The sequence below is a fragment of the Lichenostomus cassidix genome, chromosome 1Ab, assembly GCF_008360975.1.
Source record: "Lichenostomus cassidix isolate B80296 chromosome 1Ab, HeHo_3.0, whole genome shotgun sequence".
Classification (NCBI taxonomy): Eukaryota; Metazoa; Chordata; class Aves; order Passeriformes; family Meliphagidae; genus Lichenostomus; species Lichenostomus cassidix.
Genome location: NC_139481.1, coordinates 8,744,579 through 8,769,885, shown reverse-complemented (window position 1 = coordinate 8,769,885; position 25,307 = coordinate 8,744,579). Strand labels below are relative to the sequence as shown.

Genomic DNA, 25,307 nt, shown 5'->3' with positions numbered 1-25,307 from the left:
TGGACCAGGCTGGGAGGTGGAAATGCCACGGTGTGGGACAAGCTGACAGCAGAGAACCAAGCTGGGCTCATCGGCAGCTCCAGCACTGCCCTCCTTGTGTTCACATCCCAGAGCAGCATGTGCAGGGTGGGCCTTGGCCATGAGGAGACAACACCTCTTCCCCAGCTTTGGAGAAATTCAGGAGCTGCTGTGGCAGGCAGCCTGACCTGCAGGGATGAGCTCAGCATGGCCACAAGCCCTGGAGCAGGGACAGCCTCCCCAGGAGCCTGCATGGATGACATTTCACAAGAGAAGATACTTCCAGTGAGCTGCTGTTTGGCCCTGGTTCATTAACCCAGCTGCTGGCACAACCCTGCCTTCTTGTGCAGATAAGAACTTGGCCTCACCCATTGCAGACTGATTTGTTAGCTGGGAAAAGATCATTTATTGCTTTCACATCATTGCTTCAGCTATCCTTGGATAAACTGGCTGTGCAGTTTAATGGTTGATAGCTTTCTGCTTGCAGTGTTTTCTTCATATCTGCATTCTAAATACTTTCCTACTTACTTTTCCCCCTCTCATTTACTTTAAAATATTTTTTAAAATGAAAACTCAGAGTAATTTTCTGTGTCATTTTCTAGTGAGGAGATCAATCTTACAAATATCTTTGCATGTAAGAAGAAGCCTATTGCAGATTAACAAATTCTTCCACTGTTTTCTCCCCTGAGTTTGGGAAACTTATCTGTTTACAATCATCACCTCTGTTTCTGCAGGGGAAGGCTGGGAAGCCTGGGACTTTCAAAAAAATATTTATGCATGTGCTGAGTGGGGTGGAGTAGGAATGGATACACACTGGGAACATTTTGATTCCAGAGCTCTTAGAAAACTGCTAATAGGATGATGAAAGCTTGATTTCACAGATCTGTTACACTCCACCAGCCTATTTTGCAAGGTTCCTTTGTGCATGGCAATTACCAAGCCCCATCAAAATACTCATAAAATTTTCACCTGCTAGAAGCAAAATCACTTTTCGCTGCCTAGACAAATGCCATGATTAAGATGTTTAAAAATCTCTGCCTAGAGACACTCTGGACTCCCTTGGTGTCTGAGATCTCTTACCCTTGTAGGCATGACTGTCCTCCTGGAAATGAGCCTGAGGTGTCCTGGGCCATCTGAAATGGCACTGCAAGCTGTTGTTTCCATGGTAACCTAATCCCACATCTATTTTTTAAAAAAATTAAATAACAGAATAAAAAATATTACAGCTCTTAATTTCATTGTTGCAGGCACTTGTGTGCCTGTAAATGTATAAACAACATTAGGGCACTGCAGAGCAGCAGCAGCTTGAATAAAAAGGATGGTGAGTCAAGAAGGCTTGCCTGGCAAGAGAGAAACTCACAGGACCTCTTAACTGTTCCTTTTCCAAGATCTGGATTTTTTTAAATGTGAAAGTTTGTTTAGAATGTGTAATATCAAGAGCTAGGTGTTTGAAAAAGACTTAAGGTTGAAGTTGGAGCTAATTGCTCTGGAAAGTGCTAGTTACACATCTATATAACCATAGATATAATTTGATATATTTTTATATATACATTACATCTATTTCAGGATGGCAGCAGAATCAGCTGAGTTGCACTCCTCTCCTGGCAGGGGGAGGATGGCTAAGCACAAAGTCAATGTTTCTGTTAAATATCATCCCTAGGTAGTTGAGACAGGGAAAATACAGCACAGGGATACAGAGGAACTAAAAGGAACCATTTCAACTCATGGCTCTCTCTGTCCTCTGTGATTAAGTGGAAATTTTCTTTATTTTCCTTCATCTGGAAGAAAAGGGCAGCTCAGCTATCTTTCTGGAGTCTAAATCAGACTGAAGAGGATGAGTGGTCAATTTTCAGCAGGGCTGGTAGCTGTGGTGTTCCCTCCCTCCCTGCTCCAGGAGCTGGGCCAAGGAGCAGCATCCTGATGGAATCCCAGCCCCAGGAAAACTGAAAATTTTACAAGGTGGAAGTGTCAAAGGCAATCTCAGGTAGTCTGAGCAGTGGAAGAGTCTCCAAACTCAAGTGTGCCATGAAGTGTGAGATTTAAGGCAGCTGCAAATGGGGGGAATGAAGAGTGGATGTGCCACTCATCAGACCATGGCTGGCTTTGGCAAAGGTTTGGCAGCCTCGTTTCTGCAAAGAGCAGAGCTGATGCCATCAGAAACACTGAAAAGGAAGGCCTCTCTGACTGTTCTAGCCAAAGCCACATGATTAAAATGCATCACAATGGGTGTTAGACTCACCCAGCAATTATCTGGATCTAGGCAATAAATAAATCCTGATAACTTTAATTATAGATCTGTGATAGAACTCATGGGCAGAACATAAATATGATGTCTGGAGCTAATTAATGCTAAAAAAGTTAGCAAACAAGAGAAAGATAAACAATGAGATCATCTTCAAGTCCTATGAGGAGCTAAATTGTGGTGTATTCCCTAGGCAGGGTTGAAAACAGTGACCAATCTTAATCAGTTTTCCTGGGAATAGTGTTTCTTAAAGGGCATATGAAATCCCTATGGCATAAATACCCCTGATACCTAATTCCAAGGAGCTCAGTGCCAGGTATGGTGATTTAAAACAGTTCAGTTCCCTCACATCAGCAGAACTCTCATAAACACTGGCATGGCCAATACCTTGTGATTCCATATAAACCCACCACTATCCCTGTGCTCCCAATCTGGGGTGGTTTTAGGGGACTTTATGATGGCATGGAGAAGAGACTTGATTGCAAAAATCCAGAGTTCTTCAACTGTTAGTTTGTTCTGAGTTTCCATCCTTGTGAGGCACAACAAATGTGCTTAACCAACACCACAGAGCAGATAGGAACAGCATCAGGTGTGACCAACCACAGCCCCACTGTGAGCACTGATTGTTCTAATCATTGTTTTACAATTATGGAACTTGTTTGTCACCTCTAGTTCAGCTGAGTCATTCCCAGAATGCTTTCCTAGTTAGCCAAAGTGACAGAAGTGAGCAAGGATTTTACAAGGGCAGTGAGGCATCACTTTGCAAGCCTTTCTGCTGCACATCAGTCCATAAACAAGAGTTACAGGAATGGCACAACTTGGTGCAGTGCTGTTATCTGGAGCACTGGCAGCTGTGCCTTTGCTCACACCAGCACATCTATCAACAGCTCCAAGCCTTTTCAAACACAAGGCTTGCACTACAGAAAATACAGCTGTTTGAAACCTAAAATTATCTCTGTCTCCTCAGCTGTGTCCCTGGGTTGGTGTGAGGCTGTCCTGCTCTGTGGGGCACTGTGGGGACAGCACAGCTGCCAAAAGCACTGCCACAGCAGGGACTTCTTGTCACCAGGGTGTCACCTGGCAGAGCTGAGAGAGAGACATTCAAGAGAGAGAGACATTTGCTAGAACTTGTTCCTCTCAAAAATGGCTGTTTGCCTTCCCCTAAGACTTCAGCCTGAGATAATCATGACTGAGCCAATACTGGAGTATATCCTAATTTCAGTGTGATCCATTTCTTGCTGGGAGCATTAGAACAACTATATTGTTCCAGAAGAAAATACAGTCTTCTCCTCTCCATGGCTGGGATAGAAATAGGTACTTTCCTACCTCCCTTCTAACTTGTGCTCTGTCCTTTAGGAATAGGCATTGCCTGAAGAAGACCACATTTTGTGAATTACAGGGACTAGACAGACTGGGAGTCAATCCTGAAGCATCCCAGCAGGTATTAATGCAGGAGGTGTATTTGGGAGAGGAAGGAGAGTTCAGCCTTACTGTCAGTAAGGATAGAAACACTCATTCTAGCAAACGAGTACTACAGAAGAAAGACCATGAAAAATTAGGCAGGGGATCCTCTTTGGCAATTTTCCCTTTGTCACCAAGGTCCCAGGAGAGCCTTCCCCTGGCTCTGGTGACCCTTTGGCTGGGCTGCATCCCTCCCTGCTGGGTGCTGCTGCTGGAATTGCCAGCAAGGACGTCCCATGGCAAGGTGGCTCCAACTCCCTGTGCACACCAGGAGCCCAGGGGAGCTGGGACTGACCAATAATCCATTGCAGACAGACAGCTGACAGCTCCAGCCCTTGCTGCTCCTCGGTGGGAAGCTGAAGCCCCAAGGCACTGATGCCTGAAGGGTTGTCCTTGAGTTTCCAAACTCTCCAAAGGTGCATTCTGCCCTCCTCACCCCCTTGCTTTTCCTCTCACCCATGGTTACAGTCAATTTCCAAGTGGAGACAAGCCCAATTACTGCAGATTGCTGTAATGTTCAAACTGCCTGCATGGCAAATTCTTGATGTTGCTAATAAAAAATTCTGAGCTGAGTAATAAAATGTTGTTTAATTTGAGTAACCTAAATGTAAGCCCAAAACACAGAGAAGGGAGATTCCTCTCTCTCCTCCATAAAACTGTTCCAGAGTTGTACTATCAAGGCAGATAAAGAGAACATATTTCACTCCCTATGTCTTTACTCCATTAGGGCTTTTTTTCTCTCGTGGAGAAAGCACAAGTGTACCTTCAATGACACTGAAATACAGCCATGTGGCAGCAGAAGAAACTCTGGTTCATGCTGCTGTCTCAGCACAACTGTATCTGTTTAAAAATGTTCCACAGAGCTTGCAATAGAGCAAGAAATTATTTTTCTATTAAAAAAATGTAATGATAAAAATGAAACCAAAAAGCTGTTATAATGAAAAAAGCTAATTCGATTTCCAACAGTCAGCCTGTCAGATTTGTGGATGATGAAACCAGGAAAAGGATCTACCACAGAAGTCAGACAAACATCAACAACAGTTAATACAAAAATAGCTATTCTTGTAAAGAAAAAGCAATAAAACACAGAGGAGCTGATTGTGCATTAAAACAATTTCACATAAGCTGTTCTTCAGACCTTGTTTGTGTCTTGTTTCCATGTCTGCTAGAAACTTAAAAAGTAAGAAAATGCTAGAAAGTTTCAGAGAGCTAAAGCAAAAAACCCTTAGTGGCAGCTATAGCTGTGGGATAATCGTGCAGGTAGTGCCTGGTCTGTCTTGTTTTGCCAAGGCACAACTGGCACATAACAGAAGAGGGAATTGGGTTAGCACTGGGGAAAACCTGGAACTCATGCAGTACTTAAAAGCTTCCTTGATTTTTGCCATTTTCTCTTGTATGGCTGAAGCCATGGCTGGTGTAAATCACCTCCTCAGGGGAACAGCAAGCATCACATTGTACTTTGGCCTCATGGAAAGTCAAGCTCTTGCAGCAGAAAAAGAAGATCAAAGTTCCATAAAGCTTGTTTGACCATCATTCTGCCACAGAGCTCCAGTTTACCAACTGAACTGACCTTTCTGTGCCTCAGTTTCCCCTTCGAGTTACACACAGGGCATTAGACATATTATTACAAATTAACTCCAGGAGTAAAACCAGGAACAGCACATCTGTGGGGTTTTGGACACTGTAGGCGAGAGAAGCAGGTGAGACATATAAATCACCAGGCTCAGTGACCAGAAATGGGCCTTGGAAAGAGCTTTCCTCCTCAGGCAGAACTGCCATTCGCCAAGCTTTTCTTTGGGGCTTTGCAGAGCTGGGCTATTGCATTGCTGCTCCTGGCTCCCTTCCAGGCAGGAACAGTTATCATGCACCATTTCCAAGGGTCCGTGGTGCTTTAGTGTTCCTGTCTACCAGGGACAGAGCTTGGCAAGCGAAAATCTCTGGTTTTTTCTCATCTCAAGAGGTGAGGCTCTCTGGGCTGTGTGAGTGAGCACACGTGTGCCCAGAGGAGAAGGGGCTGCAGAAAATGTCAGCTCTTGGGAGTAACTTCTGGAAAGATTTCCAGCGCTTGGAATCTGTCGTGATTAAAACCAGTTGTTTGCTTTCTTATCTTCTGTCAAGGCTTGAGGAGTGTAATGACAGCTCTTGAAGATCGCACTCCCCGAGGATTGGGAATGCTCAGAGTGGCACGTGAGCCAGAGAGAGTGAGGCAGATAAAAGGGGGGAAATTTCCCTTCTGCATGTCACAGGAACACGGGCACGCTTTGCTCGGCCTCCCCACTAACGGCATCAAAACGCATCATCCCCAAATGGCTTTGGCTCAGAGTGAAAGCCTAAAAGGCATCCATTGGTATTGATATCACAACCATCGCTCTGTGCTCCAAAACGAGCTGGTTTTGGCTCGGGCTGTGCAGTGTCAGCGCGGCAAAACAGAGCTGCGTGTTGTGGCAGCCTGGCTGTCATTTGTCACACGCATCACACGCACACCAACAGATCTGCCCGGGGATGGTCTCCGCGAGGCTCACCCTGCACCATATGTAGGAGTTTGATTTATAGTTATATTTTTCACAGCGTGACACGCATTGTTGGTGAGCCGCGGCTGCGATAAAATCGCGGAGGTGTAAAGTTTCACTGGCTGGCTGGTGAGGAGCAGGCAGGGAGGGTGTAATGCGAGTCGAGAGCTGCTCTCCAAATGAATGAACTTGTATTGTGGATCTGGTTACAGCCGGCACACTGCCTTAATCCATCAACAGCAAGTTCACTTACAAACCAGCCTTTGTTTTTAATCCATGAGCCTTTGGGGATTCGCTATAATCAAATGGCCAATCATAGCAACACATAAGAGGGGGAAAAAAGGATTGCTACAGTGAAGTTTACTCTCAGCCACAAACTCTCCCCAAACCCCCCCAGGTAATGCAGATAACAGCATAATGCACGGCATTAAGCTCACAGGCATTAAAACTCCCCCGGGCTGGAAGGGAAGGCATGGCAATCCAGATCTCCTTTATTTCTGGGGTGCTTCCCCAGGCTGGGCAGGCTTTGGTTCCAAACCATGTGTGTTCCCAGCACAGACACAGCCTGGGATGGAGCACAGCCACAGAGTGCTGCAGCTCACACGGAGTTTTCTCCTGTTCTGGATGAACGAAAAGAACGTCCTGGACTTTGCAATCAAAATGTGTCAAGCTGAAATAACATATGTTCCTTGGCAAGGGCCTGATGTTAAGCCTTGGGGTGTGTCTATGTATATATAAACAAATGCTTTTCTCTACAAGTGTGTGTGTGTTTTATTCTTTCTCCGTTTATCATAAACCATAAACACAGAGCAACCTTTAGGCTACTTTTCCCTGCAGGAGACCAAGCCAAACATCTCCTGGTGCCCAGCTGCCCCCGTTGGGATGGCACACACATCCCTGGGCATGGAAATGGGGACAGACGTCAGTTCCCATGTGAGCAGGGCAATATTTCGGTTTCCACTCCAAGGCCACAACTCTGGGTTACCTGGCCACCCTGCCCTGCTCCTGTCCCCTGCAGTCCCCAGGATGGACCCAGAGGACGAGGCTGCCATATGGCTGAGCTCCCCAGCGTGCTGTGCGTGTGCAGGGGGCCCAGGGTGGCAGGGAAGGTGGCAGGACACGCACGGCACGCCGTGACAGCAGTGACAGATGGTGATGAAAGTGCCATAAAACCGCAGGCTCTGACAGCTCAGGGCAGCCCTGCAGCAGCTGCTGAGGGATCACAGCAGCCCCTAGCAGCCAGGGCACCCCCTGGCACCCCCGGGTGAGGTGACAGCCTGGCACAGGCGCTGTCACCCTGCACACAGCTGCCCTGTGCCCCCACTGACCCCACCCAGGAAGAGCAAGGAGGGCTCCTGGTGGGACTGGGAGACACCCAGAGATGAGAACGATGTAGGGACACAAACACAGAGCCCCCCAGGCCACAGCCTGGTGCCACCAAGCAGCACTGCACATTCCTGGGCCCTTGTCCCCAGGCTGGGCTCCCAGCTCCACAGGGTTCATCCCCAGGTGGGCAGCTCCTGCCTGGATGAGCCTGGATGAGCCTTCATCACTCCTCATCCCTCAGCTGCTGGGAGCTCCCAGCCTCCCCTAGACACTTCCATCAGCCCATGGAATGTCTCTTTTTGTCCCATTCCCATCATGGCAAAGACAGAAACACTCAGTATTTCCTCTACATGGTAACTCTGGATGCCCAGAGCTCTGGAAATGAGCTCTCTGCTCCTGGTGAACTCTTCTTCTAAGCCCTAAGGAAGGTGTGTTTGAAAGAACCCTCTTCTTTCCTCTTCTCAGGAAAGGCAATACTGGAGAGTAATGCTCATGGGAGTTCATCTCAAATGCCTTCTTGGAACCATTTCTCCCCCTTTATATATTTATTTACACATACACAACCCCAGTGCTGCCTGCTGCACCAAACACAGATCCATGGGAGCACTGCAGGACTATTTCATCTCATTTCCAGTGTGCTGGGGCTGTCAGTTTAACTCTAAAATCATCCCAGCATCCTAACTGTGAGGAGAGGATGCAGGAGGGTCCTTGTTGTCACTGCCAGCCTGAGGAGCCTGTGGCAGGTGGCTCTGGCTAGCCCAGCTCGAGCCCTGCTGGGCACAGACACTCAGAGAGTGCCTGCTTTCCTCTGGGCATTGGGAATGAGCAGGGAGACTCCTCACTGTGGAAAAACTGCACAAGTCTGCTGGAAAAACTGAGCTGGACCACTTGTCATATGAAAGGCTCTGTTCTCACCCAAATAAAAACTTGAAAATGTGCTGACTTCAAAAGAAATTGCAAGATATTACATTTTTCAATATTTTTTTTCAGGGAGTCATTTTTTACCGGCTGGGTTTTGATTTGTCCTATTTTTTTATGCTTTCTTGACATGGTAGGAATAATTTACTAATACCGTGTCATTAAAGTAGTTCTGCAAGTTTATTTTAAGGCTTTTTTTTCTGAAGTAGGTAATGTCAAGGAAAACACCTCATCTCCTTTTCTTGTTGTAAAAAATAGGCTTGAGATGTAGCTCAAAGTACAGCTTTGGGGTGGGGGGAACCTGCCAGATGCTGTCTGCTGATAAATGTAATGCACAATTTCATTTTGCCCCACTCTGTCCTTCCTCTTCAGCTCCCTACCTGTGCTGGAACTCCTGAAAAGTCCTTTCACCCTGGTGTGCCCTTCCTTTCCTTCCATTTACCTCATCTGGACTCTGCAGAAATTAGCAGTTTATTCCAGCTTCCCTTTGGAAGGAACTCTGCATGGCAAGCCTGGAGTTATTTTCCATTTGCACCAGGAGTGATTTAGCCGTGGCAAAGCCCTGTCCAAGGAAATGTCTTTTTTAGCAGCCCCACTGAGCCCCTGCAGATCTCCCTGTGGCTGTTCCTTAGAAAGCATCATCTCCTTGCCCTTCTCATTTAGAGCCACTTGGGCTGTGGGTTGCTTTGCCCAAAGATGACACTCATGGCCTCCTCACCACAGAATCACTGAAATCTGTTGGGTTTGGCGTTGCTTCTCTTCTATTTCTGTGCCTTTCTTGTGATAAAGGGTTTTGAACTTTGCCAGTATATGGACCACTATTTTTTCTTTGCATGGGTGTGGATTTCTGTGTAAAGAATTGAAGTCTGCTGGCTAAATACTCACTATTCACCACTAGTTCCTGTGGCTGCTCTGTAAGTCACCCATGGAGCCACAGAGCACAAGCTGAAAACCACTGCTCTGTGGTACTTTGGGACTTCCAGCTATGCTTAGTTATGGAAATGGTACTTCTTTAGGAAAACAGAGATAATCAGGCTGCAAAGTCTAAAATATTCCCTATTTTCAGCATGTCAACTCCTGAACCATGGTGTCAGTACCAGAGCAATTTCCTTGAAATTAAACACAAGAGAAAGCTCTTCTGAGTGCTGAGGAACATTTCCAACATGGTCTCTGCACACTTCAATACCAGAAGGCTTAGCAGGAAGCAGAGTAATTCCCATTCCCTCTCCCCTCCTCCAGGCTCCTGTTAGTGTCTTCATTTTCACATTTCTGGAGTGGTTTAGGCCTCACAACAGCAAAATCCTGTGATTCTGTCATTCCAGACCTGGCAGAGTAACACTGAAGACTGATTTGGTATCTCAAAGGAGATGTGAATATGTTACTAGAGGCTTGGACTTACAAATGAATTCACAAATTCCCCCTGGAGATTTGGGCTCTTTTTGAGGACTTAATTTCTCGTGTTACTGAATTTTTTTTGTTGCTCTTTGATTTTGCACTGTATGCTCATCCATTGAGTGAACACGGATTGACAAGCTAGGTTAAGAAAATACACAAATATTTGACTTGGTGTTAAGTATCATCACCAAGCCTAACAGAAAGCTGCTAATTACACAAACCTCTCTTTCCTTGTGCATAGAAAACCAAGCTCAGCTTGACAAAGAACTAATATTTTGCTAAGGTAAGAAAGTTGAAATCAGAGAGTGTTGTTTTATTGCCTTATTATTGATAACCATGGAGTGGCAGAATGTTTTAGCTCTGACCCAGCCCAGCAATCCATTACTCACCCAGGGCCTGTCTGTAAACTCAGGCCCTTAAATGGCTGAACTATTCTTAGCCTTATGTGGTGAATACCCAGGAATGTTCATGGACAGAATATTAAGGACAGAAGATGGCCCCAGCAGTGCTTGGCAAAGGGAGATGGGATTTATGGAAAGTTTCCTTTGATGCTGTTGACTCCTAACTACTGCCTTCTGATGTTGCCCCAACATACAAAATTAGCATTAAACTCGCATTCCAGATGAATGACAGGGAATCAAAAGGAAAAGGGATTTCAGTTAAAGCCTATGGAACCAGATTCAAGCCCAGGACCTGGCCAGGTTTAAATCCAGGCTGGATCTCTTTAGCTGGAAATTCCCTGACTGAGAAACTCTCCAGCCACTTCCTAAGCGCTCTCCTTCCTCTCCAACTGCTTTGCAGGCAACACAACAAACCTGTCCAGGGGCTGCTTGTGGCTACCAAAATGGCCTCTGGATGCCACAAAGATGGTTCAGAACTGCAGTTATGTTAAACTGGCATCTGACCTGGGGGGTTCTCCTTTCCAAGGTGCTCAGGGAACACAGGAATCCTCGAAAACCTCCAAAACCCTTTGCTGCAGTTGTGCTCGTTTGTTAGCACCAAAGCAAGAGAGAAGCTTAGCTAAGCAAAATAACACACTATTTAAGAAAAAGAAAAGGGAGGGAAGGGATGACTCCTACAGCTGTCCTAAAAACCCAATCCATATATTAATTTATATTGCCTAACAGCCGTGAGAAGGGGCTGAACTGCAGTTGCACATCAGTGTATTTCTGGGGATGGATGGCAGCTATTTACACCCTGTTGTAGGGCTTGGTGACTACCAGGCTGTGTATCTCTAATTTATTATAGAATATTATTTCTTTTCATGTTGAGAATGAGTTTTTCCTGAACTGGCTTGTGATTCTCACGGCAGTAAGTGAAACAATTTTGAAGGCAAGGTGTCTTCAGCAGCCACAGCAAACTGGGTGTTATTGCAGCTCTGCAGCCCCAGAGCAGCAGGTCGGGTGATGGTTTGGGAGTGACACAGAGGGGATGCTGCCACCTACTGAAATTAGCATTTCTAGCACTTGGGCTTCTCCCCTGGGCTCCTCTCAACCACAGGCTAAAGATCCTGACTGCAGCATCAGTGGGTGTTCAGCAGATTAAACAGCTCTTCATCCCGAAGTATTTCCAGGAACTGAAAACAGCACTGCAAAAACCTCCACCAGTCCAGCCCTCAGGGCCCCAAAACAAGCAATAGTCTACCATCAAACTGTATTATTATGAAGCTAATTATTTGAGAAGTGAAACCTTGGTGTGATGGTGTATTTAAGCCTAGGCAGACTATTAAGCTGGATCAGAATTTTAAATCTGCTCTGGTTCTAGTTACACAACAGAAAAAATGCAGAATTATTTTAGTAGGAGCAAGTTCACTCTGCTATTTTCTTCCAGACTAACTTATTTAGTGTTGGACCAATAGCCTTGAACTACAAATTTGAAGTTAATTACTCTAGGGACTGGAGATGGCCTTAAAAATCTTGACTTAAAAAAGCTGAGGTTAGCTTTAAATCACTCCCTCCCTCTCTCTTTTGTTTATAGGACAAACACAACTCCTTCACAGTGATAAACCAAAATCGCTGTTCCCCATATCAGTGAACATAATGCCAGGCTGGAGAACAGCAGTTTCTCTTTGCAGCAGGTGGAAGGAGAAGCCCAAGGTGCTGTTTGCAGGTATTGATCAGTGCTGCTGTGCAGAATCCCTTCCCTGGCAGCTGCTGACCAGCCAGGACTGAGGGATCCCTGAACTTCCCTTCCCTGCTGACTGAAACTGGGAATGCCTGCAAACCCTGGGGGAGGCTGTGTCAGAGCACTCCAGAGCACAGTGACATAACACTCACACCACGGGCTCCAAACCAAATTTACCAGCAGGGTTCATGAACAACCAGAGCCATAAATAACAGCAATAAAACCTAGCAACTCACAAGTCAGCTCAGGCACCTTCCCCAGCAGATCTGGATGCTGTTTCTGCTGACCCACCAGTCATTTGATTGCTGCAGAGGCAGTGCAGCCTGTCAGGCCATGATGGATTTGGCCTTTTCTGACATCCAGCTGCTGGCTGTTGTTGCTGGCTGTTGCTGAAGCCCTGGAGATAACACAGGGGTGCTGTGCTGCTGAGCTCCCTGTGCTGAGCAGAGCTCTGGGCAGGCCAGGGTGAGGGTTTGTTCCCCAGAGCAGTGAGCACAATGCCAGGCTGGAGAACAGCACTTGCTCTTTGCAGCAGGTGGAAGAAGCATCACTATCTGCTTGCAGATATTGTGAGTTTGTGAGTGAGAGCAAGCAGGGGGATGTGAGGAGAAAAAGGTCAAACAGATGTGCTTTTAGTCCACCTCAAATGGCTGGAAGCCTTTCAATCAGGCTCCCCTCGTTCAACAGAGTGGACAGTGCAAAAACAGAGATCTCTGAGCTCCTTGGGTGGGTTTAGTCTCATTTTTGCTGCTCAGTTAACAACTCGTGCTCCTGCAGGGAACACCTGCTGACCCCCAGCACCACGAGTGTGTTTGCAATCATGTTTGGAGTTTAAAGCAAAAATCCTCACGCCCAGCTCCCAGCCAAGAGCCATGCTCAACCCACAGCCTGAGGCAAACCGAGCTGTTGGCCAACTGAGCATTGCTTCACCTCCTTCCATCTGCCCAAAGCTGCATGTCAGACCTGCAGATCAGTCAGGGCACAGGTGCTTCCCAATGCCAGCAGAATGTTTGAATAACCAACAGCACAGCTCCTGCTAGACACAGCTCAGGTGAGCAGTTCTGCTATCAGGGGAGAAACACCAGCTAATCCTGCTGTCTGTTTTTGTAAAAATGCTCCACAAATATCATGAGCAAATAAACAGCTGCCCCTGAGCTATTTACAGTGCTGTTAACCAGCTTTTAGGCTTCAAAATTGATCACCAGAGTCAACAGAGGGTTGAACAAACATATCCGAGGTTGAGTATTTGTATTTGAGATTAGGTACACATCTACAAGTGTGAATGCCTGTGTTCAGCCAAACTATTGAGGTACTCAGCCTAGACCAGAAATGGCATTTTGGTAAAAAACCAATCAAATTATTCATGCATGCCCTTATCTCCTTGAAACTCATCTAAGCACTTACTTGAGACTCTTGTCAATACTTTATATTAAAGTTTGGACCTGTGCTTTTTAGGTTTTTTTTGTTTTGTTTGTTTGTTCTTTTTTTAATTAGTCGCCTTTGGTTATCCCATTTTAAATTGTTTTTCCTCTCCCAATGTCTAAAGCCTCACATCCCTGCTGGAAGGGAAATGCTTCTCCTCAAGCTCACACAGATTTCAGCTGAGATCAGTGAGGTTTTTTGGGTGCTTTGGCCCCAAAAGCCAAGGTCAGACTGGCCAGCCTTGCCTTTGCTGGGCTTTGCTGAGCAGGGATGGCCATGTCATGTTTGTGATGATCTCAGCTCTTGAGTCACACAGAGAAAATTCTCACTGGTAGCTACTTGATATTAAATTTTATCAATTCTTGCAGTATTTGGGCTTTACAAGTCACTCCCCTTAGGTGTTTAATAAAGGCTCTGAAAACAAATCTGTCCCAATGGGAGAGAACTTGTGCGTCCCTTGGCATGTGAAGCTTTTACACACAAAGCAGTATCTTTGGGGGGAGAAAGACTCAATAAATTGTATTACACAGCTATGGAACATGGCACTGGAGAGGGAACATCTGCCCTCAGGGGAAAGCCTGACTCCAAGCAGTGCTTAGAGGCTAAATCCAGGTTCCCAAACCTGCAGGGAGGAGCTGCTCAGGGGCAGAGAGTAGGTTTTAGGTGCTGCTGGGGGAGCTCAGTGCCTGAGTCCAGCCTATTTAAAAAAAAAAAATTAAAAAAAAAACAGAAAAGAAAGAAAAAGTGCCTCATTTTGTGCTAGTCTTGTACCTTTTGTCAGCACTAAATCTTCATGGGATGAAAAAAGAGATTAAAGCCAACATCATTCTTCTCTGTGTAAGAGCCTTTAGGTACAGGGGTTTGTGTCCTGAATAACAAGCTACTCGACTGGAGGCTGATTTTTAACAATGCCACATTTTTATATTTAAAAAAACCCCCTCATGCACTGTAGCTCCACACCCTGTTTCACTGTGGCTCTGTTTTAACAGGGTTTTAAAGCCATTTCACCTGAGTGCCTGCTGATTACCATGCTGAGTTTTTTAAACCAATCCATTGAATTCACTTCCTTTCTGTGTCCCCAGTGCCCATTCACCTATAGAAATATATAGACAAACAAGGCCACAGGTGCAGAAAATTGGGCCTTTCCTGCTGTTTATGACAATGTTGACCTCGGGGATTCGTTGAGGGGGTGGAGGGAGGAGGAAAGAAAAAGAAGAAATATGTGCTTTGCAATAGGATTCTGCTGAAATCCCACCTTCCTTTTCTCATGAAGTTTTAAAAAGAAGCCTTCTAGTTAGCAACAAACACAGACATGGAATGATGAGCAGGTGAGTTGGGGCAGACAGGACAGGGCTGATTTTGGGGATTCATCTAGAGGGCTGGACCCTCCCTCAGAGACCTCACAGTCCATTTAAAAATCAGAGCTGGGAGAAAAGATGTGATGTTCCTGAGGTCAACAACGTGGATTTGACGTGCAGAGAGTATCAACTGCATGCTAGGGGTGATCTTTGGCATCTGGAAACTGAACTCATTGCTACTGAGCACTTCAGTGCCTTCACTGGATGTCTGCTGGAAGGGAAATGCTTCTCCTCAACCTCACCCAGACTTCAGCTGAGATCAGTGAGGGTTTTTGGGTTCTTCAGGCCCATAAGGCAAGGTCAGACTGGCCAGCCTTGCCTTTGCTGGGCTTTGCTGGGAAGGAATGGCCATCATGTTTGTGATGATCTCAGCTCTTGAGTCACACACAGAAATTCTCCCTGATTGCTACTTGTTATTAATAAATTTTATCAGGAGAGGCTCACAGTGTGGCTCTGCATTTTATGGATTTATTTTTCTCTCTCTGAGCACTGTACTCCTGAGCCATGGTTATTCACATGATGCTTTACTCTCCTCCCTGTGCCTGCAGTGCTGCCATTGCCCAGAAACACTTGGCTGTGCCTTTGCCTGTAATAAATGCCACCAAAACCTGCAGGTGACAAACTCAGTGAGCACAGCCAAGGTCAGCTGGCCCAGCAGAGGAGAGGCTTCAGGCAGCCTGAACTCCCTGCTGATACAACAGAGACCCCCAGCCTTCTCTAGGGGTTTTATACATAGCTTTTATCTATCATTTTTAAGGTTCTGTGCAGCCACAGATAAATACCTGTGAGAAATTTTAATTTCCAGATGGTTTCCTTTTTCTGACATAGGATCTGGAATAGGGCTCCCGAAATTTTAAGGCTAATGATGTCAATATGCCATCATAGTAATTGTTGTTAATTACTGCTTTCTGCCTTAGACACACTCACCTATTTCCAGTTGTGTTTAAACAACAATAAAATACACCCAAGTTGTAAGATTTCTCCTCCACCCCTCGTGTGCATTTGAAGGGCTAAGCAGAAAACACAGTTTGCTTTGTCTGAGTGAGGAATTTAGGTTGTGTTAGTTAACAAACCTCAGGTATGAAAATGAAGCAAGTCTTTTCTGCAGCATAGACAGGACTTGATGTTAACTCCCCCAATGAAATTCATCTCAGCCGTTTTTCACGTAAACCCAGCTCTCTGCATTTCTCGTTTTCATTTGCTCCATTTTCCGCCTTGGAATAATTACTGTAAGTGAAAAAGCATGTCAAACCCCCCAGTTATTACAGAGAAGCACGCTGGAACTCTCATTCTAGAATTCATCACTTCATAAAAGTGCACATTATAGAAGTGGCCACTCTGGGCCAAACATGTGCTCCATGTAACCCAGTATCCTGTCTGGTACCATGATTAATAGGGGAAAGTGGAGAAGAAGATAAAAATGATCTTTTCCCCTGCTGTTCTCTCCCACCTTCTAGTAATCAGTGGCTTACAGACACGAAGTGTGTTGTAATAACAGAAATATAATGCTTCAAATAAATCAAAATTAAATTGCTGTTCACTTACAAGAAGTTACTTAAGCTGATTTTATCACAGTATCTGCTTTTTAAAATTTTGTTTAATTGTTAGAAGCAAGTGTGTATCTTAATGCCAGCTCCGGAGAATGAAGCTGGAAATATTCCACTCAAATTGTTGTACCCAGGAAGAAAGAGGGTTCAGCTGGAAAAGAAATTTTAACTGAAGACATGACCAAGTCTGCCAAGGTGGAGGGAACTGTGAATTTTCTCCCATCCTGTTCTTTAGAAACTACCTGGAAACCAGATTTCTTTAATTATTGTTTTTTATTATATTTTTTCCTTCTCCCCCTCTGAGTGTCTCTCTGCATTGATTCCCATTCTTTCTTTATTCTCCTTGTATTTTTTATTCCCACTGCCTCTTTCCTCAGCAGCATCTTCTGAGAATGGAAATAAAACCCCCAATTTCAAACTTCAAACCCATAGGTACACATTTGCTCAGAAAACCTGCAGGGATTCCCCCCCACCTCAAGCCCTTTTCAAACAAACACACATATTTAGCCAGTTTGTTTCTCTATCAATCTGTGAAAAGCTAATACAGCTCTGTGTCATTTTTGGTATGGAAACAGCCCTGTAAAAATACCCAACGGCCCACTGAGACCTGCCCTTCTAACCCCAATAAATACAAATCACCCTAGAACTTATCATGCTCAGCTCAAATATGTAGCTCATGTAATCTCAAAAATCCCTCACAAAAAGAAAACAAACGAGCTCCTTTCAAACCCCTGCCTTGTTGCTCTTGACTTCAGCTATTTGTTCAACATCTCCCCAACGCTAAACAAATGTGCCGGAAATACTTCTCATGTCTGAGTCACCCCCTTGCTGTCCCACAGCCCAGACTCTTCAAATTAGGGACTATCTGAAAAAGATGAATGTGATCCATTCTCTTGGTTCCTCTCCTTTCAGTATTGTCTTCAGCATATCCCTGGAGAGGTTCCTATTATCAATCTGCCTAATTCTGGCTAATCTTGCTGGAGAATTCATTTCCCATCTCCCTGTCACAGGCTGCTTTGGCTGCTCTGTTCTGTACCTTTTATAACTCTGAAAAATTACTATTATTGATGGCAGACAACAGTGTATTTAATATCCAGCTTATGCCCCACATTAAGGTAGATTTTCCTGCTGTTTATATTCTGAACAAAACTATCACTGAAGTTTAAATGATTTGTGTGGCAGCAGAGCAGTACCTTCCCACACCTCCTCTGCAACAAATGGCAATTAATTTGCACTTCATTGTTTATTTACACATATTTATTTCAGACAAACAGAATCTGCCCCAATTCCTTGTGATCTATAATAAAATATAATAAGGAGCTTTCAGCAAAATGCCTGTTCTCTGAACACACACTTAATAGAAATATTCTGGGTGTTGTGGATATCAGGGGAGATGTGACCAGACAAACTGTGGCATTTTCTCATTTGTCAGTATAAATCAGGGTTTCACTAATGAGCATTGAGAGCTACCTCCATGTCATGGCACAGAAAAGAGCAGCTTGATTTCCACATTAAACTCTCATCTCAATTTAAGTGCTCTTTCAGAGATGCACAAGAGTTTCATTCTAAGAGTGAGCAGCAGTGTTTGTGCCTCTCTGAGACATCTGCATGATGTCTGATTTTTAGAACCTGTTTTTTTCCTGTCAAGGAGCTCTGACATAGAAATTTCAAAATTAAAAGTGGCAAAAGTGAAATAGTTTCTTTTGAGTAACTTCAGGCTTCCTGGCTCCTCTGCCTTCTTGAAGTGTGGGTGAAGGGGAAAGAAAACCAAACTGTACATGGTATTTCCAGGGACATGGTCATTGACACATCCCTGTCCTGTTTTAACTCTGCTCTTGGAGTGCAGTGCTAGCATTGGAAGTCAAACAGCAGCAGCAACAAGAAGCCACACCTTGCTCTTCTCAAGGAATTCCTGACTTTTGCCTCTTTTTCTTTGCCTTGGCTTTTCCCTTGCAACTCTGCAACTGTTGGGTTTGTGTCAGTGAGACTAAACCACACAAATGCAACAACATTTGTAGGAAAAATTGTTTTACCTTCATTTCTAGCATTGCCCTAGGACCATAAGTGGCAGGAAAACAACTTTGAAATGCACCTGACAATTTGTTCTGTTGCTTCTATCTCACCCTGAAGGATGGAAGCAGTGCCAGGTGATTCAGGTGATAAATGCCAATTTTCAAAGGGGCTCTTTGGGATCAACTCAGGTGTGAACATCTCTAAAAGCTGAGGGTAAATCAGAGCACTGGCTATAGATATAAATAAATCTCTGTTTCCCTGGACAAGTGAAAGATCAGAGAAGTTCATTGCAATGCTATGGAGGAACTGCAGGTCACAAGGGTTGGTCTCAGAGGTTTTTGGGATTATTCCCAGGCAGCCCCTGTGGTGTTTTTTAGGGGCACACATGGACTTTACAATGGTACGGTGAAGACACTTCGTAAAAATTGTAAAAATTTAGGGTTCTTAAACCGTTAGTTTGTTCTGAGTTTCCATCCTTGTGAGGCACAACAAATGTGCTTAACCAACACCACAGAGCAGACAGGAACAGCATCAGGTGTGACCAACCACAGCCCCACTGTGAGCACTGATTGTTCTAATCATTGTTTTACAATTATGGAACTTGTTTGTCACCTCTAGTTCAGCTGAGTCATTCCCAGAATGCTTTTCTAGTTAGCCAAAGTGACAGAAGTGAGCAAGGATTTCACAAGGGCAGCAAGGCATCACTTTGTAAGCCTTTCTGCTCCACAAGCCCCAGTGCCACCCAGCTGTCCCCACACCTCCACCTGTGCAAAAACCACACCCAGATTGCCCTTCAACATCTGCAAAGGCTTTGCCAAACCCCAAGTCAGGGACTGGGGAGGTTGTTAATTCTGCTTGTGGCTGTTCCCAGAGCTGTCCTGTGAGCTCTCTGGGCTCTGCTGCAGCCCAGACTCCCAGCCCTGATGTGTTCAATGCATTGTCCACTCTGGATTGTTCACTGGGCTGCAGCAATCCCTGCTATTTTTTCCTGTCTGAGCACAATTAAAATTGCAGGATATTTGCCAGACAGGCTGAGACCCTTTCACCACTGTCAGCATCCCTTTGCAGTGTTGTGAGGAGTGATCAAGCAAATCACTCAGTCTCACCTATAAACAATGTAATTTAACTGCCTTGAAAGGTTTGTTTGAGGCAGTTTAACACCAGAGCCTTGCAGAGAGCTCTCTGTGCCAGCCTGCTCTTCCATCCATTCACAAAGAAAATTGGGGGAGGCTGAATGAATTTATCTGTGAGCTAAATATGGCATATGATAACAAATAAAATCAACATATAAAAAGAAGAAATGTCTACTCAAGAACAAGGAAAACACCACATTCTTCTCTTGTATGGCTGCACATGGAAGTCTCAATGATTTTTTAATCTCATTACATTTCTGATGCCTGGTGGGACATCCCCAGGTGTGCAGAGGAACACCTGAGAACAGCAAACATGCAGCCTTTGTGCAGAATAACTCTAATTATTAAGGCCTGATACACTGCTGATTATATTCCAGGGAGTTTCTTCAGTAGTGATTTTTTTAAAAAGCCTCTTTGCATTCATTTCATTTATGGATCCAAGAATACCTGCCTAATGTAAAAATCTCCCAGACAAAGAAAATAAATGGAGAAATTAATAAAGAAGGAAAGAGAAATTCATTTGTGCAGAGGCCAGAATCACAGTATCATAACGATATCAGTCCTGAAAGCATTTAAGAAGTTTTTTTTCCCACTAAGTTCATACTCAGCTTTCTGTACACTTACATTTCTGACCTTGTGCAAAAGAAAAAGACCTTAATTATTCTATACACATCTGTTCAAATACAGTAGAGAAAATACTAGTAAGAAATAGAAGCAAGCCAAATACAGTTTATATTTCACCAATATCATCCCAGAGACAGAGTGGATAATACTGTTTTAAAAAAACATTATATGCTGTAACTTGCATTATTTTTCTTCACCTTATTTCTATCTCCTGGCTTTCAGGAAAAATTCAAAAGATAACTCTGCCCTACCAGGTTTTGTTAGACAAATGCACACCTTAGTCAAAACCCAGTGGAACCCATTTTCTGTTCTCACAGCATTGCAGCTGCATTATTCAGTGTGGTTCCTGTCCTGCTCTTTTCTCAGTATCATTTCTTTGCTCACAACTCGACCTGTGCTGTTTTTATGAAATAGAAGCACTTTCAGTGTGTCTGAACCCAAACCCCTGGTGCTACAGAGCAGCATTTCTGTGTGGGACAACAAGCACAGGAGGAGCCCTAGCATCTGAAAGTTTATTTTAATGTAACAACCCCCCAGAGATCACAGGATTGGACTCAGCCTAAAGTCACCCTTATGCATTTTCTGAAAAGCTGATCTTAAAAACCATATGAAATTGGCAATTTTGGGGGGGGAAAAAGTTGTTTGGACAATTTAGGTGCATAAACTTTCATTCTAACAGGTGAAAATAATTAACTCAGTGCCTTTTAATAGATTTCCATACCAGTGAGCTTGTCCCAGAATATTTTTGTGTCAGTGTGCATTTGCACTTTCAACACATTCTTCTGGCTCTCTGCACACTCCTCTCTGTGTTTATTTTCTGAAAACTACCAGAGCAAAACAGTCAAGAAATTAAGAGCAGGGTTCTTTCCCCGCTACATTTTTTGGAAACTGTAATTTCAGCACTTGTATATGTGAACTTCTGTGAGCCAGAACTACACCTGTGCTTCAGCAAGAAACTAAATCATGTAATTTGTTCTGCCTGAGAAAGTCCAATTCAGCAAGGCAGCTCAGACAGAAAACCCTTCAGAGGGAGAGCACAGGTTTGATGTTATCTGCCAAGGAACACACACATCTGAGGAAACCACATGAAGAACTAGTCTGTGCTCTGGAAAGCCGAGGGTTTTTTTCTGTTTTGTAAAAAGCAGATCTTCGTGTATATTTTTATTTGTTAAAATCAAATCTCCCCTGGTATGGCTGCAACATTGAGTACCAAAGGAAATTTAAAGATCCTTTCCCAGCTTCCTCTTCCACTCTACACTTTGAGTATCTGCAGCTCTCTTCTCTCTCTCTCAAGCTCCTTTGCCTCACCTTATTGATTGATTTCCTACAGGAGAAACCTCGGGAAACTTCCCATGCAGGTGATTAGTGTGACACCAACTGGCTGAGAGCTGAGAGCACCTCTGCAGCAGAGAGCACACAGACTGAAAGGATCCATTGCTGAGCAAGCATCCCAGTGCACACCTCTGGCAGTAATGACAATCCTGACCCTGCCAAGCCCCCCAAGTCTGTGGGAAGTGGGGCACAGGGGCAGTGCCAGCCTGCCAGCCCAATCCTGAACTGCTCAGCAGACACAGGCTGAAGCAGCTCTGTTTCCAGGTCCTGCTGTGGAAAATCTCACCCATTCCTCTGTTTGTGGCTGTGTTTACAGCCTGGTGGAAGTGGATCTGCCGGACAGATCAGAGTGCTGCTGAAGGCAACAGCTTCCTGTGCACTTCCCACGTCTCCTGATGTGCCACTCGTGTGCTGCCTGCTATTTTTATCCTCCTGGTTGGCCTTCTCTTGAATCTTTCTGCCATAATGCCACGGCAAAGTCAGAGCTAAACTGGTGATTCCAATTGGGGGCAGAGAAGCCAACAGCAAAACCATGGCCATGGGAGCAAGAAGGTGGAGATGGAGAGAGGGCAGAGAGCTCCACAGGAGAGCCTGGCTCTCATTCCTGCCTCTCCTTCCTGCCTCTCCTTCCTAAACCTGACCTACACTGTCTTTCTGCAGTTGTAAAAATAAAAAAAAAGAAAAACAGCTTAATGAACAAGGCCTGAGCTTCAGGTAAAAGGCCTTCTTTCCCTGCCAGCTGGAGGAGAAGGTAATTTGGAGGTGAGACAAGGAATGATAACCTGCTGCTGTATACGATTCACTTCATAGTACAACTACTACTTTCTTTAATAAAGAAAAAGCCCACATGCAAATACCATTCCCTCTGCCTAACCATTCCACACACTATTTGTTTGCCTTTTCCCCCCCCCCCTTTTTTTTCACCAGCCCCATTTCTGCTCCCTGCGCTGTGCAGTAAATGCCACTGCTAATGAGATAATACCAGTGTGCTTGAGAGCAGACTGACCCCGCTGATTCCAGGCAGTTGCAGCTCTCGACAGTCAGGAGCCTGCCTAATGTTTTGTGGCTGCCTCTGGTCACTGACAGGGTACAAACTGCCTTATCTCCCAGTGGGAGGGAGCTCATTGCCAAACCCACGGCTGCTGGGCTGGGGAGGTGGCTGCAGCCATTCACAGGCGCAGGGCTGGGGACAAACACCCCAAAATAGCTCTGCTCTCAATGGGCTGCAAGCCTGCTCTGCGTGTCAACAGATGACATGCGTTGTCACCACTGCTGTGTAGGATTGGAGAGGCTGGGTTAGGCAGAGCACAGTAAAACTCCCATTGTTCAGCGTTTCTGCAGCTTGGGCACTTTTTCAAACACCTCCCTTTACTTTTTGCAAAGCCCTTTCGATGACCCTTTTTTGTGTCAATGCAGAGCTCAGCTCACAAACCAATTGTTCTGTTTTTTTTCCAATATTACACTTCCTTCCAAGGACGGTGCTGTGCATTTTGTCCCCAGCTCCTGCCAGTATCCCCAAGAACTGCCTCCCTGGCAGGAAAGCAGGATTAGCAGGGAAGTGAGAAAGCAGCAGGAGTTCCAGCAGGGGTGGAACTGAGTCCCCTCTCTCCATTAGGGCTGCTGGTGGAGATGTGGGAGATGGATATTCCCCACAGTGGGTGATGTCCCAGCTGACCATGGGATGTCACACAGAGCAGCCCAGGGCAGTTTGTGGCTCCTGGAAGGAGGGAAGGAACACTGCTGCCCTGCACTTCCCAGGGAGCACAGCTCAGCCAGAGCTGCCCTGGCTCTGCCCACACTGGGCAAGGCTTGCTGTGCCTCCCAGCCCTGGGACTCACCAGAGGGACTCAAACACCACATTTCCTTCCAGGATCTCCAATTAATGAGACCTTGCAGAGCACTGGACAAAGTCTCAGGTGCACATTGTCTCCCATCCCATCTGGTGCTGCTCAGCTCTTGCTGGAAAGCTCCTCAGAGAGGTCAAGGACCTTCAGCAGGAGCAAGGATAGCTCCTACAGGATGACCCCACTGCTTTTTGCCTCCCACCTCATGTGCAGTGTCTGCCTGCAGCCCTGGGGCTCTGGTGTGCTGCAGCACAGTGAGGGAATACACTACAAGAAACAGCAAATTCCTCCTGACCTCCAGATAGGGGAGATACTGTCATTACAGACAACATAACCACTCAAATTGCAGCTGTACCAGAGCACAGATTAGCACTGGGTTATTTAGGGATGAAGCCTGCTCCTGAAGGAGCACCCTGCTTCCATTTAACTCACCTGGGATGGACAGAATTAGCCAGGGATATACACTGAGCACATGTACAAGAACCTTTAATGTCTTGCTTGGAAAGCCTGAACTACAAAACTGTACTTTACCTAATTAATTTCCTCCCTTGCTACATCCATTTGCCTTCCCAGGAGCTGAACACCAGTGATGTTCACTGCTTCAGCAACTGGAAACCAATTATGGGTGGAAATGTATTATGAAAGGAACGGAGCAAAACAAAACAAAAAAAGTACAAAAGCAACATGGTAATCCCATGAGGTTTAAGAGGGCAGAGTGCTGGTGCTGGGACAAGCCCTGGGATCAGTCCAGGCTGGGGATGAGCAGCTGGAGCAGCCCTGGGAGAAGGACTTGAGGCACTGTGGGTGAGGGCTGGACATGGCACATCCCAGAGACCCCTGTGCTGGGCTGAGCCCCCAGTGGGCAGCAGGAAAGGGATTGGGATTCTGCCCCTCTGCCCTGCTGAGACCCTCCTGCAGAGCTGCCCAGCCCTGGGGCTCAGCACAGCAAGGAGCTGGAGCTCCTGGAGAGTCCAGAGAAGGCAGCAGGATGAGCAGAGGGATGGAGCAGCTCTGCTGGGAGGAAAGGCTGAGGGAATTGGGATTGCTCAGCCTGGAGAGGAGAAGCTTTGGGGTGACCTAATTGTGGCCTTCCAGCCTTGAAGGGAGCCTGCAAAAAAATGGAGAGAGGCTATTGATGAGTGGCTGGAGTGACAGGACAAGGGGGAATGGCTTCACATTACCAGAGAGCAGGTTTAGAGTGGCTATTGGGAAGGAATTGTTCCCTGGCAGGGTGGGCAGGCCCTGGCACAGGGTGCCCAGAGAAGCTGTGGCTGCCCCTGGATCCTGGCAGTGTCCAAGGCCAGGCTGGACACTGGGGTGGTGGGAAGTGTCCCTGCCATGGTACTGAAGCTGAAACTGGATGGGCTTTAAGGTCCTTTCCAAGCCAGAGCACTCAGTGATTCTCTGACTCCGTGAGGATGAATGAGTGACAGCAAGGCCCCAGGATGGGCTGTGGGGCAGAGAAGGTGGGAAGGACAAGCAGAGTGGGAAGGACAAGCAGAGTGCACCACCAAGTCCCTGCTCAGCCTGACCCCGTTTGTCACCAGTCACCTCTGTTTGTAGAAAAGTGTCCTGTGTAGGGAGCTTTGAAGGGATACTGCTTTGCAAAAAGCTATCAATTTATTTCAAAGGTTTTCTTTTTTTCTCCATTTTGTACCCAAATTAAGTTATTTCCCTGCACAAAAGTAAGCAGAAAACACCAGTGGGTGTGCTAGGGCACAACGACTTTTTCATTATGACTGGCAAAGAGGAGTCTTCAGTGCTCCTCAGAGGTTCAGCAGCACCAGCTGAGGAGATGATTGCACCCTAAAAGAAAATAACAGCTGCTCAGAAATGCATCTTTCCTGTTCAAAAAGTTCAAGCAAACCACTTGCACAAATAGCTTTAAATCAGATTCATGCGAACAGAATGACAAGCTTACGTCAAATCTTGAGTCAGAGCTTATCACAAATACACAGGAGGGATTAAAAAAAGAAATCCATCAGTAGAATCAAAGCTGAATTGACATAATGGCACAGTCCTAAATAAATGTACTTCACA

At 45.6% G+C, this 25,307-nt stretch overlaps 1 protein-coding gene across 2 annotated transcripts in view; it reads right to left on the bottom strand.

The window, feature by feature from the left end:
• The window catches only part of LOC146442890 (potassium voltage-gated channel subfamily KQT member 1-like), a 385,165-nt gene that overhangs the window by 122,670 nt on the left and 237,188 nt on the right, over window positions 1-25,307 (bottom strand). The gene's annotated exons all lie outside the window — the stretch shown is intronic.